This window comes from Patiria miniata, unplaced genomic scaffold (genome assembly GCF_015706575.1).
Source record: "Patiria miniata isolate m_02_andy unplaced genomic scaffold, ASM1570657v1 HiC_scaffold_20, whole genome shotgun sequence".
NCBI classification, from domain to species: Eukaryota; Metazoa; Echinodermata; class Asteroidea; order Valvatida; family Asterinidae; genus Patiria; species Patiria miniata.
Genome location: NW_024037059.1, coordinates 14,330,097 through 14,342,287, shown reverse-complemented (window position 1 = coordinate 14,342,287; position 12,191 = coordinate 14,330,097). Strand labels below are relative to the sequence as shown.

General features: G+C 39.6%; 1 long non-coding RNA gene across 1 annotated transcript in view; it reads left to right on the top strand.

Moving 5' to 3' along the window:
• The first annotated feature begins 286 nt into the window (after positions 1 to 286).
• LOC119727485 overlaps positions 287 to 12,191 on the top strand; it is a 35,403-nt gene continuing 23,498 nt past the window's right edge. The window contains exons 1-2 of the long non-coding RNA XR_005270975.1: positions 287 to 414; positions 10,280 to 10,414. This is a non-coding gene — a long non-coding RNA (uncharacterized LOC119727485). The remainder of the gene's footprint in view (positions 415 to 10,279; positions 10,415 to 12,191) is intronic.

The window sequence follows — 12,191 nt, the reverse complement described above, 5'->3', positions numbered from 1 at the left end:
GAATCATCCCAAAAATTTCGCAAATGTAGGCTTCGTTTCGGCTGAGACACTGGCACTGAAACAATTCGAACTGAGGTCCTTAATGTTCGAATCCAAACTTCAGCCTTTATTCATGAGGTTTCATGTTCCTGTTCGAGAAAATTGAAACAAAATGAGCGGAAACGGACCTCTGAGAAACAATAAGGCTGAGGCCTCAAGCCACAGCTGGAAGGTACCCAAGGTTTGACATATTGCACAAAATCCCACGTGGTCCACACCCATGATGCATTGCGCGCCTCAAATTGAAAAAAAAATGGCGACTTTGAAGAAGATTTTTTTTGGTCAACTGTCCCTACGAAGTATTTGCCGTTTTTTTGATAGAAAAGAGACAACACTGGGATCCAGGAACATTGACTAAGAATATACAGAGAATTGGTGAGTACTTTTAAGAGAATTTCCAGTTACCGAAAGGTCGAAAATGGGTCATACCTGTAACGTAAAATGTTGGCCTTTTTTAGTTTTAGTTTTAAGTCATGAATGCAGGTTATTCGCCCCCTACTTGCCAACTCGCCCCATGCCAACTCGTCTCGTCTTTTGCAACACGTACTCTTTTTAATCGAAGTGGCTATTGTTACGGCAGTCGTTGTTTAGCGCCCTCTACGATACTTTTTTGATACGCACGCAGGTATATAATTATTTGTTTCCACACGTTTAAGCATGTTAAGCGAGCAGTGCGACAGCTCAGTCGATAGAGGGTAGGATTTTGCACCGCGAGGTTGCGGGTTCGATTCTCAGTTTTGCACTTGAATTTTTTTCCTTTTCTAACCTGAGGCTTTGGAGGATTTTTTTTAAAAGGGAAATAAAGTCCGAATTTCATAATCATAACGTTCAAATTCCCTTTTTTCCTTCTAATTTTATATTTTCTTGTCATGTTTTTATAAAGTTGCAGTCTACCGTAACAATAGAAAATGGGAAATGCGTTACGGCTGCCGTAACAATAGCCACTGCGCTTTTTAATCTTAGTCTTACGACTGAAGTTTGCTGAAATATTAACAGCTTAAAAGTAAACTTGGAAAGAATGTTTCACTTGCGACCTGCACCACTTTTTTTTTGTCATACCATCTCAATTAAAGGGAATGTACATCATCGGCTTTTGCTGTAATTTTCAGAAATGAACTATTTGGGGGGGGGGGGGGTTAGTATAATAGATCAAATATTGTTACACTGACATGTTGGAAGTTTTGTGTTCGAAAATGCTGGAAAAACCAAGAAAAACAAAAAGATTCAAGTAGTCTGGTTCCCTGACTCCACTAAAGATGAAATGGATAAAAAATACCGGGAAATTGTACGGTAAGGGAACCAGTCTAGCTGGCATGCAACCCGTTCATGAACATGGAACCAATACGGCAATAGCTAGCAAAACAAAATTTAGACTAAAAAAAGAAATGGTAAATTTGGAGCAGTAATTGAAAAGTAGTTAGGTTTTTCCAACGGTGGTCGGCCGACCAGTGTTGGAAATGTATACAAATATACCATTTCTGTCTTGAAAATGGCTTCACACCATTTTCCGGACAAACACATTTAACAGCTAGCCGTGAGTGGGTCTGTATATCGGTCTGACTGGGCCTGGGCCAATTACGCACAATGAACCATTTGCCGTATGGCCGTATTCCGAAATGCTAGTACTCGTAGTCTCGTACTCGTACTCGGAGGTACAAGTACTCGTACTCGGAAGTACTCGTACTCGGAGACCCGTTCTTGTACTCGGAGGTACAAGTACTCGTACTCGTACTCGGCAACCTAAGTACATTGTACTTGGCAGTACTCGGTATTCGGAAAAAAGTACTCGACTACAACACTGCTGGGACTACAGTGAGTAGTCCGAGTAACTTGGACCCAACTTATCGCCATTTAACAAGTGGACATGGTCTGGCGATAGTAGGGTCCAAGCTTAACCGCATCAATCAGTTGACACAATTTGGTCATTGACGCAAAAACCCAACATTGCCCAACAAAAACATCAGATTTCACCCTCAAAATGGCCTACGAATTGCTAGATACACCACCTGAGGTACAAGTAGACATCGATGATTAAGATGGTTGTCATGGTTGTACTTGTAGTGAAGTTCACTTACGATCCGGATGAAAAGTGAAAATTCCCATTCAATTCCAAGAGCTCCCCTCGCGATCGTGAACATGTTAAATTTCCGACTCATGTTAAATTTCCGCCTCGAGCCGCGTTGCATCGATAATGATAATGAGTAGACTGGATCTCGTTTGTAAACACAAGTACATTTTGAACGATAATAGGAGTCGGGAACTAGGGCAGCTGTTATGGGCGGAAACCAGTTCAAGCTAGTTCCCGACTCCCTTTTACCGTTCGAAATGCACTTGTGTTTACAAACGTGATCCAGTCTTCTCATTATCTTAATCGATGCATCGCGCTTGGTAACGGGAATCGCACTTGGGATACGGGGACCATCGAATGGACGCTGGACCACATCGCATTGTTCAAACATGAGTCGGAAATTTAACGTGTTCACGATCGCGAGGGGAGCTCTCGGAATTGAACGGGAAATTTTACTTTTCATCCGGATCTTAAGTAAAATTTAGTACCTCGGTCTTAATCATCGATCTCTACTTGTACCTCAGGTGGCGTATTTTGTTATTTGGAGGCCATTTTGAGGGTGAAATCTGATGTTTTTGTTGGGCGATGCTGGGTTTTTGGGTCAATGACAAAATTGTGTCAACTGATTGATGCGGTTTAGCTTGGACCCTACTAATACATGTACTATCGCCAGACAATGTCCGAATGTTAAAAAGGCGATAAGTTGGGTCCAAGTTACTTTGACTAGACTGTGAGAAACATTTCCAATTTTGAAGAAAATACTGAAAATGGGGAAAAACAATTTGCAACCTGATGCTACTTGCGAAACAGGAAAAAGGCTTTTTTGTGTGCTTAACTTGTACCTCAGAGAGTATACTTTCATGTGAGAACTGTAGGGAATATGGTTTTTACATGTCACTGCATGTTTCCACCGCGTCGGTTGAGGGCCTCCTCTATGTCAACATGCGGTGACATTTAAAAATTCACTAAGTTGGCCACACATTCGTCTTCAAATCTCTCTTAAAGACTTTATCAACATATTCCTTACAGTTCTCACATGGAAGTATACTCTCTGAGGTACAAGTTAAGCAAAAGTAGCGTCAGGATGCAACATTCTTTCCCTGAAAATGTTCTTGACTCTTTTTACAATGTAAGCCCCATCAATTTGGCTTAAATACTGGACTTCCTCTGTAAGTAATCCACACAACGACTATACCAAAATGCGTGGACAGGTCCATTGCTAGGGAAGCAGAAAATCCAATCATGATTGAAATTATTTGATAATCACTTGATAATCACCCAATCCATACTGCAACTGCTATTGACTGCACACGATTTTGTTTAAAGGGTTTTAAAAGCCACTTTTTGTGTCAAGTGAGAGAAGTACATGCATATCTATAGGCTCACAGCTGTTTGAATTTTCAAAATCAGGTAAGGGATTACTGAAATATGAGCTTTAAAGCTAGAGTCCATCATCTGCAGCCATCCGAAAAGTAACTGACGTAATTATTGTTGAAAAACAAACTTGGTTGAAAGATAGTAAGGGAACTAAACTCCCTGTGAAATTATTCTTTCTGGGAAGCTGTCATTTTGAAGTAATCAACGAAAGAAGGCATTTCCAATGGTGATTCTTAAGAAGCACCGTAGGAAAATTTAAATTAGTAGTTCGTTTTGTTATTCAGCGCAGCGCGCACAAGTATTGGAACGACGCACACGCGCGCGCTGTTGTAATTCGTCGGATCAGTGCGCGACGTCGCGTATAGCTGCAATTCAAAACAATTCAAAACATGATTCAGTAACTTTTGATTTGAAATTGAGATCTTAGAATGCTGTTTTTCTCGGAATGTACAGCTGAAGCTTAGCTGAAACTTCATCAGGTTAGTTGCTCAGTATCCTTCATTAGATTTTGAACTCTTTTGTTGCTTCAAACGAACAAAATGCACAAATTACAAATGATGGACTGTAGCTTTAAAAAAAATCTTCTGTAATTGAGTGGTCGGGCACAACCCGACCATTGTCTGAAATTGTTTTGATAGATCTTCTTTGTTTCTTTATTTCCTTTTTTTCCAGACAATAATTCTCCTCGGGTTTTCTCCTAAACAGTTTATGATATGAACTTGTAACTTTCAATGTATATGGACCCTCATCCCAAGTGGTGCATATTACTCTGACGTCATGATTACGTCATCGGGTGTCAAATTACAAGCGATTTTTGTTGAAAAAATGACCAAAGTCTTTCACTTATATAAAATACTCTTGAACAAAATAATCAATAATGTCCATATGTTGTAATCAGATAGACCACTAATTGATAAAACTCACTTGACCTTTACTTCCGGGTCAACCTGAAGTTAAAGTTAGGTGAATTAGACTGAAATACAGACAGAACTTCAGAAGCCTCAAAATCAAAACGAACCAAATTTCTTCAACACGATTTAAGGGATTATGATAAAACCTTGTATGAACTTGAACCCCCGTCTGAAGATGTTTAAAAAAAATCTGACGTCTTCATGACGTCATCAGGTATCAAATAACAAGCAATTTAAGGGCCGAATTTGTGAAAATAGTTTCAGCTAGAACTAAATTGAGTATCATGTTCGTTTTTGTGTGAGGTTGTAAATGATGCCTCGGGCAACAATTCTTATTCCCGGGCACAAAACCGCCTGACCTTCACTTCTGGTGTTACCGGAAGTGCAATAAAAATTGAATATAACTCGAAAGCGGAAACTCTTCACTACAAGCAAACAAATTATGGAAGTGTTTAGAACGGAATAAAGGATACAAAAACAGAATAATGACGTCATCATTTTAAAGGGTGCCCTCTAGTGGTACATCAAATAGGGTTTCCGTTTTTTAATTTAAAAACCATCCATCCAAATTTAACCAAATCGCCCCTTGATATTTTTTTATCAGCTACACATTACTTTGCAAGGTTTCAAAATTATGACATCATCACTCATCAGACCAGAAATTACAGTGTAGGGAGAATTTGAAAATGACCGTTTTTGTTTAATTCTATCATTTGATCCCTGTCTTATGACTTTGTTCATGGCCCAAATAATTATATCCGTTACAATATTGACCTTTCGATCTTTAAAACTGTGACGTCATCAATCCAGAAGTTAGTTAAAAAACTAGTTTTGTTTGTTGTTTTAGCATTGCTTACAGGCTAAGTGCGGTGACTTCAAACTTCTAGCACAGGCTGTAGATACCCCAGATCCGGCGAGAAGTGTTGAAACGTATTCAGAGATGAAACTTTTCCGATTTTAATCGGAAACCGACTTTTGGACTATTCCAATGAAATTTCCGATTTTTTTAACGATTTGTCCCACAATGCATGAACATGTATGTGATTTTATTTGAATTATAATTTCGAAGAAAAGTCGATTAAAAAGTCGATGAAAACGGCATGCAAAAATTATTGCCAGTTAATTTTAATGTCTTTGACCAGTCGTAAATGGAGTGTTTCTAAGGTAGAAACACCTACATTTTTGTGTACACCTGACAATTATTCCCAATGCTCAAATTGTAGGTCAGGCAGCCTCCGTGGCTAAAAATAAACATAACGACTTTGACCGCCCTTTTTCAAAGCTGGGCTTCGTTTCCGATTTTGCTTTATCACTTATAGCTTTAAATGTTAATCAAATTTGTAAACTTGCTTCGTAATATACAGTTACAAATGTATGATTGAATAGGCCCTACAGATTGATATTTCTGTAAGATAACATTGACTAATGTTATCTGGAATCTTCAAAATTAGGCACCCAAATAGCACTGTTAGCAGGCGGAGCTGAATGAAGACCGAGCTTTGGAAAATCTCGGTGACGGTCGTCAAATTCAAAATCGTACATGACGCAGCAAAAAGTTTGCCCATACGATCCGAGTATACTTAATGTACAAAATCGTCGTTGAATTTCAAGTTTTCTTAATGAAAGCAATGAATGTTAATTATCAACTCATTTAAAAAAGTTTTTGATAAGCAATTAGCAGTTAATTAAACCTATATTTAACTCAGAAATACTCGGGCGCTATGCGATTGTCAACGAAATGAACTCGGCAAACTTTGGACATTTTCGGAAAAAGGAGGAATTCCTCCCGTTTTAGTCACGTGAGGTAAATTGTGATACAATGTATTACCGAAGGCTACCTGACCTAAGATTCATCAGGAATAGTCAGAATCTTTTGGTCTGGGAACCAGAGTAGATAAACATTGATAAAAGATTAAACCAGGCCTTCATTTTTAAGGAGCGCGAGCGCGATCGCGCTCCTTCGCGCTCCTTAACACGGTTTCTGGCGCGCGAATAATAGCGCTCCTGGGTAAATTTGTAAGCTCATTAATTGTCGACTCAAGTTTTTGTCTACATAAAGCCAACAGTAAAATCTTGTCAATCCAAATTTTATATACTTGATTTCTTAACTTGTCATCCCGATGTTTGAACGATTTTGTTGCAAAAAAAATCAACAAAAGTAGGTCGAATACCTTCGTAAAATCCACCCATAATCATCGCAAGGATTTTGTAAACATCGCAGTTACTCGAGCCATCCCATACATCACGTACATGGACACATTAGCCATTTTCTTTTCATCAACGACATGTAGCACGTTCCATTATGATCAAGGCAGGGTACTGGCAGGATCGTCATTCAGACGTGCACCGCCATTAAGTGAATAAAATGAAATAATAATTTCGGTTGAGATCAGTTTATAAATATTTATAATGTAAAACTAAATAAATAAACCTCCGATGAAGTGAAAACACAAAACAATTATGAAATGGATGGGCTGTGCAATTGAAACCACCTACTTTGTAATACCAACACCCCTATTTTTCGATAAAATGGACGTGGCCCAAGCACACGTGTTGAGTGTGGTGGTGCCGGGCGATCGCGAAACCGACCCGTCCCCCGATCGCACGCATAACGCGTAGGCCTACATGTACTTGTGCGCGATCTAATACTGTGCAGCCAGACAATTAACAGTGAAATTACACCGTTTTTCTGGAAGTTGTGATGTTCCAAAGGGAGCCAGGGTTTTTGAACGGCATTTTGAATGATCTCAGGTACATCCACAAGAAACTAGCGTTCATTTTTGACAAGTTTGGGTTGGAAATACCTTACGAAAGGTTGAGCTCATTTGTCCCACAACGATAGAGTGCAGAGCGATTTTCCGTGTGTCGACTACCGGGCTATGCGCCGCAAGCGCAAGCGCGGCCGGTCAACTGGCCACCCGTGCACGGTGACATTGTTTGTGCGTAGTACCATTCGACATTTTGTAATGGCGTTTAATACTTGTACATTTCTGTGACCTTACTTTCGATCCTTTTAATTTTTGTGCCCAAAACCAAATATTCATATAATTATTTTCCTTTTCTATTTTACTAATTTTGAGGATTTATGTGACAAAAAAAGTATTTCTTTGACAGATATATGACCGGACTTAAATTAATTGGATTTTTTTTGGGGGGGGGGAGGGGGCTCTATTCATCAATTTGGATATAATTTTAGAACCCCTCAAAAACATGGTTACACCACATGATACATGTGCAAATTTAAACAAAAACAGGTTTTTAGTAAAGTTAGTAAACCAAAACAAACTATTTGATAAAAAAAAAATCAATAAATAAAAACTGAAATAAACAGTAAATAAAACAAAAAATAAAAATAAAATAAAGTGAATATAATAAAAACGAAGTAAAATAGAACAAAAAAGAAACACTAAAGAACCACAAGTCAACTCCAATTTGTTTTTCATTTTTATTTCCAATTCCACATCAGGATGATTCACAAACAAGTAAAACTTAAACCTATTAAATTGACATGAATTAAGCACTCAATTTGTAGTGAACAGTCGCATCTGTTTCTCAGTTCTGATGCAAGTGTGTGTGCATGATATGAAAGGCTTCAGACATGATTTGGATTCATTTTTTACTTTGAGCACAAAACATGCAAATCGAGCTCCTCGGACTTTTCTAGGAGAGCAATTTTGGGTGCTCAAATTGAGCTCCTCGGATTTCCCAGGAGAGCGATTAACTGAGCTCCACGAATTTCTAAAAATGAAGGCCTGTTAAACATTGACCTCAGTGTGACATAAGAAAAATCATGGTGATACATTTCGCTGGTAGTTGTTGGAAGAAAAAATGATATTGCCGAATTTTCCTACTTACCGGTACATGTATGTCCCATTAGTGGAGTTTGGATTGAATGGTGTCATGAATGGTGCCTTTCTGAAGTAAGAAGTGAACTTCTTTGTTGATGAGTCCGTTACTCTAACTGTACATATAATACAGGCTTTTTAATTTGTATGAAAACACTGAACATATTCTCATCGTAAAATTTACAGGAGGCGGCGTCCGGAAATTGAGTGTGAAGTGTATTGTAAACTTGTGTAACTGCAGCGCGCGCCCAAATTTCTGACACGTATTCTTGTTCCGTCTATTTTCTGATTTGTTCCCATTTTCTCCCAACCCACCAAGTACACATTGTACGTACCCTATCCGTACGACCCATGCATCCTTGCTCTGATCTATAGACCACATCAATTGCCGTCAAGGGTTGTGCTAACCGCACCTAACGCTACAAAATACTACTAGTAGTAATCTGTAGTATGCAGTACTTAAGCATATAAGTGAGCACAGCACTCATAGTATTTTCTAGTATTTGAGTACCTGAATACATAATTTTTGTAGTACTTTGTAGTATGTGGTACTGTACTCCAAATGAACTCTTAGGGGGTTAGGGTTAATTCATATATAAAAGAAAAATTGCCTGTATTTCCACTGCTTCAAAGTTACAATAATAAAGTTTTTAATGGAGTCAAATACATTTCCTTGTTTGAAAATTAGTTCTTAAACGTCACCATACATAATTTTTTTGTAAGGATTTATTTGAGAAATGATGCAAAGCTCCAAACAAATTAAAGTTCCCCTGAAGATAAGTTGCCAAAATCACGGCACGGCTGGTACCCATCTTCCAAATCGGGGCGCTCTTCAAAACTGACTACATGTCAGTGATGTAGTGCCTTGATGCTGGGCCTTGGCCTTAAGGCTGCCTTAAGGCTGGATTTTAGGGCCTTGGCCTTGGCCTCGAGGCTTGAGGGCAAAAGCCTTGGCCTTGGCCTTGGCCTTGGCCTTGGCCTTGAGGGATCAGTGCCTTGCAATTTTGAGTCAAGGCTCTTCAAGGCCCATAGATTTTTGCATTTTCCAGATAAATCTGTTTGAAATTTTGCTGTTACCATTTTAATCATGTTACCATGGAGGAGGGAAACACCCTATAGATTTGTGTGTTGGGCACACTTCCACTTTTATAGCATCATATTTTGTTACCATTGTAGTAGATTTGCTGCAACAATATTCTGTACACTTGTGGGGCTAATGAGATGATCACTTAAATTGTATACAATTATGGAATAGATCTGATTGGTTGTATATGTCTCCCTGATAAGTGCTAAAGATTTGCATGTATCTGTTTAAGATAATGCTAATATTTCTGACCATGTTGGCCCAGCAAATAAAAATTTCCCAAATCAGTTTCTTGGATCCCCCTTTTGTTACACTCGGGAAAATTGTGCGTCAATATATCGTTATTTTGTTTTAGTTAAACCATATCCATGAAGACCTGAACTTATACTTTAATAGATACAATGCAGTCGTAAAACAGTATATGCGAGCATGTTGATTGCAATTAAAGACAAGTTGTTCTTCTTAATGAGCGATTCGTGATGATGTGTCATGACTATAATTAGTTCTATATTAGTGGTCATTTTATAAAATAGGGCCTTGGCCTTGGCCTTAGCCTTGAGGGTTAAGCCTTGGCCTTGGCCTCGAGGCTTGATGGTCAAAGCCTTGGCCTTGGCCTTAGCCTTGAGGGTCAAAGCCTTTGCTCCAACACTGCTACATGTACTGTTATGCATATTGGAAAATATATGCCGATTTTCACGGCGGATTGTAATGGTTTTGGAGTTTGGTTTTTCTCTTTTTTTCATGTCAGAACTCTCTAAACATTTGTGGAAAGAGTAACTGGAAAAATGTCTATCAAAATAAATCCACCGAGGGAGGTGAGGAGGCAAAAATTCTCTACCTTCCTACCTCATTATTTATATTATAGAAATATTTTTGGGGGGTCATAATACACATTGTAGGCCTACATGTTTTAAAATCTTGTTTTGAACTTTCTTCTTTATACTCATACATGTAGATCAATTATCCTCAAGGCAATCACCATTCACCAACCCACCTGCAGCTGTTAGATGTATCTACCCAGGCACCAAACCTTCTCAACTGTCCATCGCCGGTTGAGTATCATGCCAGTCACAGGAACCAAAGACCCAGGGTAAGTACATGTACTTGCTTGCTGGTGAATGGTGCCAGTGGTTGTGTGATGTAAGAATTTGGTAACTTTGTATAAAACTGGCCTGACAACACATCAATGGAGCAAAAATGTGTAAAAAATGCAACAGACTTCTATTTAGACCACTGCAGCTGAACCGCCGAACCGAACTAAAAATAGCCGAACTTGGCCTTCCAAACCGAACCCGAACCGAACCCAAATGCCAGTTCGGAAGAGTTCGGCAAGTATTTGTTGATCGCGCTAGGAATGCTAATGCTTGCAATGAAAGGGCAAAATTAAAGCGCACGGATGATTACCATGTTGAAAGTCACCACATTCATCTTCATTATTTGCAGTGCTCTAGCCAGGCATACAATAGGATATCTGGCCAATACGCTTTGAAAAAATCGTATGCACCTTGCGATTTTCTCAATGAAAAGCGTGCTCTTTGCATTCATCCAGCATGGTCAGTATCTGGCCCTGCTGCGCTGTGTTCAAGCCTAGCGTGACGTAGTACGTTTGGACCAAACCAATTGCGGTGATGGGTGTGCTTTCCTCGGCAAAATTTACCAGCATTTTCAGTTTTTTTCACCGTGTCAAAATTTTAAAAAATACTTTTTATGGAGTCTGAAACCTTTTCCCATTTTCAGAATAAGTTCTTAATTTTCACAATATATATATATTTTTTCGTAAAGAATATATACGAAAAACGATGTAATCTCCCAAAAAGGGTGAAACACCCCTTAACAAAAAAAAATTAATGGATCCGTCCTCAAAATGAGGATGGGACGTAAAGCCATAGGTCCCGTGTGTTGTGTAATGCACGTTAAAGAACCCAGTGACACTTGTCACTAAGTGAAGGGGTTTGCCCTGGTGTTTCTGGCAGTGGCTGCAATGTGCGCCGCAGCACCTTGTAAACCATTATAAGGTGCTACATAATGGGTCTCATATTTCTCATAAACTTTATTTGCCTTTCTTTAATAATTGACATAATTTCCAGCGCCTTGAGTACCTAATTGTTGGTAGATACGTGCGCTATATAAGACTCCGTTATTATGGAAGTCCTGAATCGAAAAGTGATTATATTTTTACGGTAGCTACTTGACTGCTTGTTGCTAAAAATAATTATGATTTCAGTTTGGCACAGTAAAAGGACCTGTTTGTTCTTAGAACAAAACTACTCAGCAATTATTGCCACAAAGCAAGTTTTCAGTGCTCATCAGGGCATGCTCGGACGGGACGGAACTTGTTGGGAAAACCGTCAGCACGTGAGGGAAAATGTTATTATTGCCGGGCCAGATAGGGCTGGGAGCGGTAACAGGATAGCAATTTACGATGTCCATTTCTCAACGTCATCAAGTCAAATTGTAATGGTATTTTGTTTACACAACAAAAATAACCCCTTAAAAAATTTGGTCGGGATCCCGACCAATATCCCGGTGGGATAGGTCGGGAATCCCGGTGGGATACTGCCCGGGATCCCGACCTTACCACCGGGATATTTTGTCGGGATCCCGACCTATCCCGTCGGGATACTGATCGGGATCCCGATGGGATAGGCCGGGAATCCCGGTGGGATACTGCCCGGGATCCCGACCTATACCACCGGGATATTTTGTCGGGATCCCGATGGGATGGGTTGGGATCCCGATGGGATAGGTCGGGAATCCCGGTGGGATACTGCTCGGGATCCCGACCTATACCACCGGGATATTTTGTCGGGATCCCGATGGGATGAGTCGGGATCCCGATGGGATAGGTCGGGATCCCAGTCAGTATC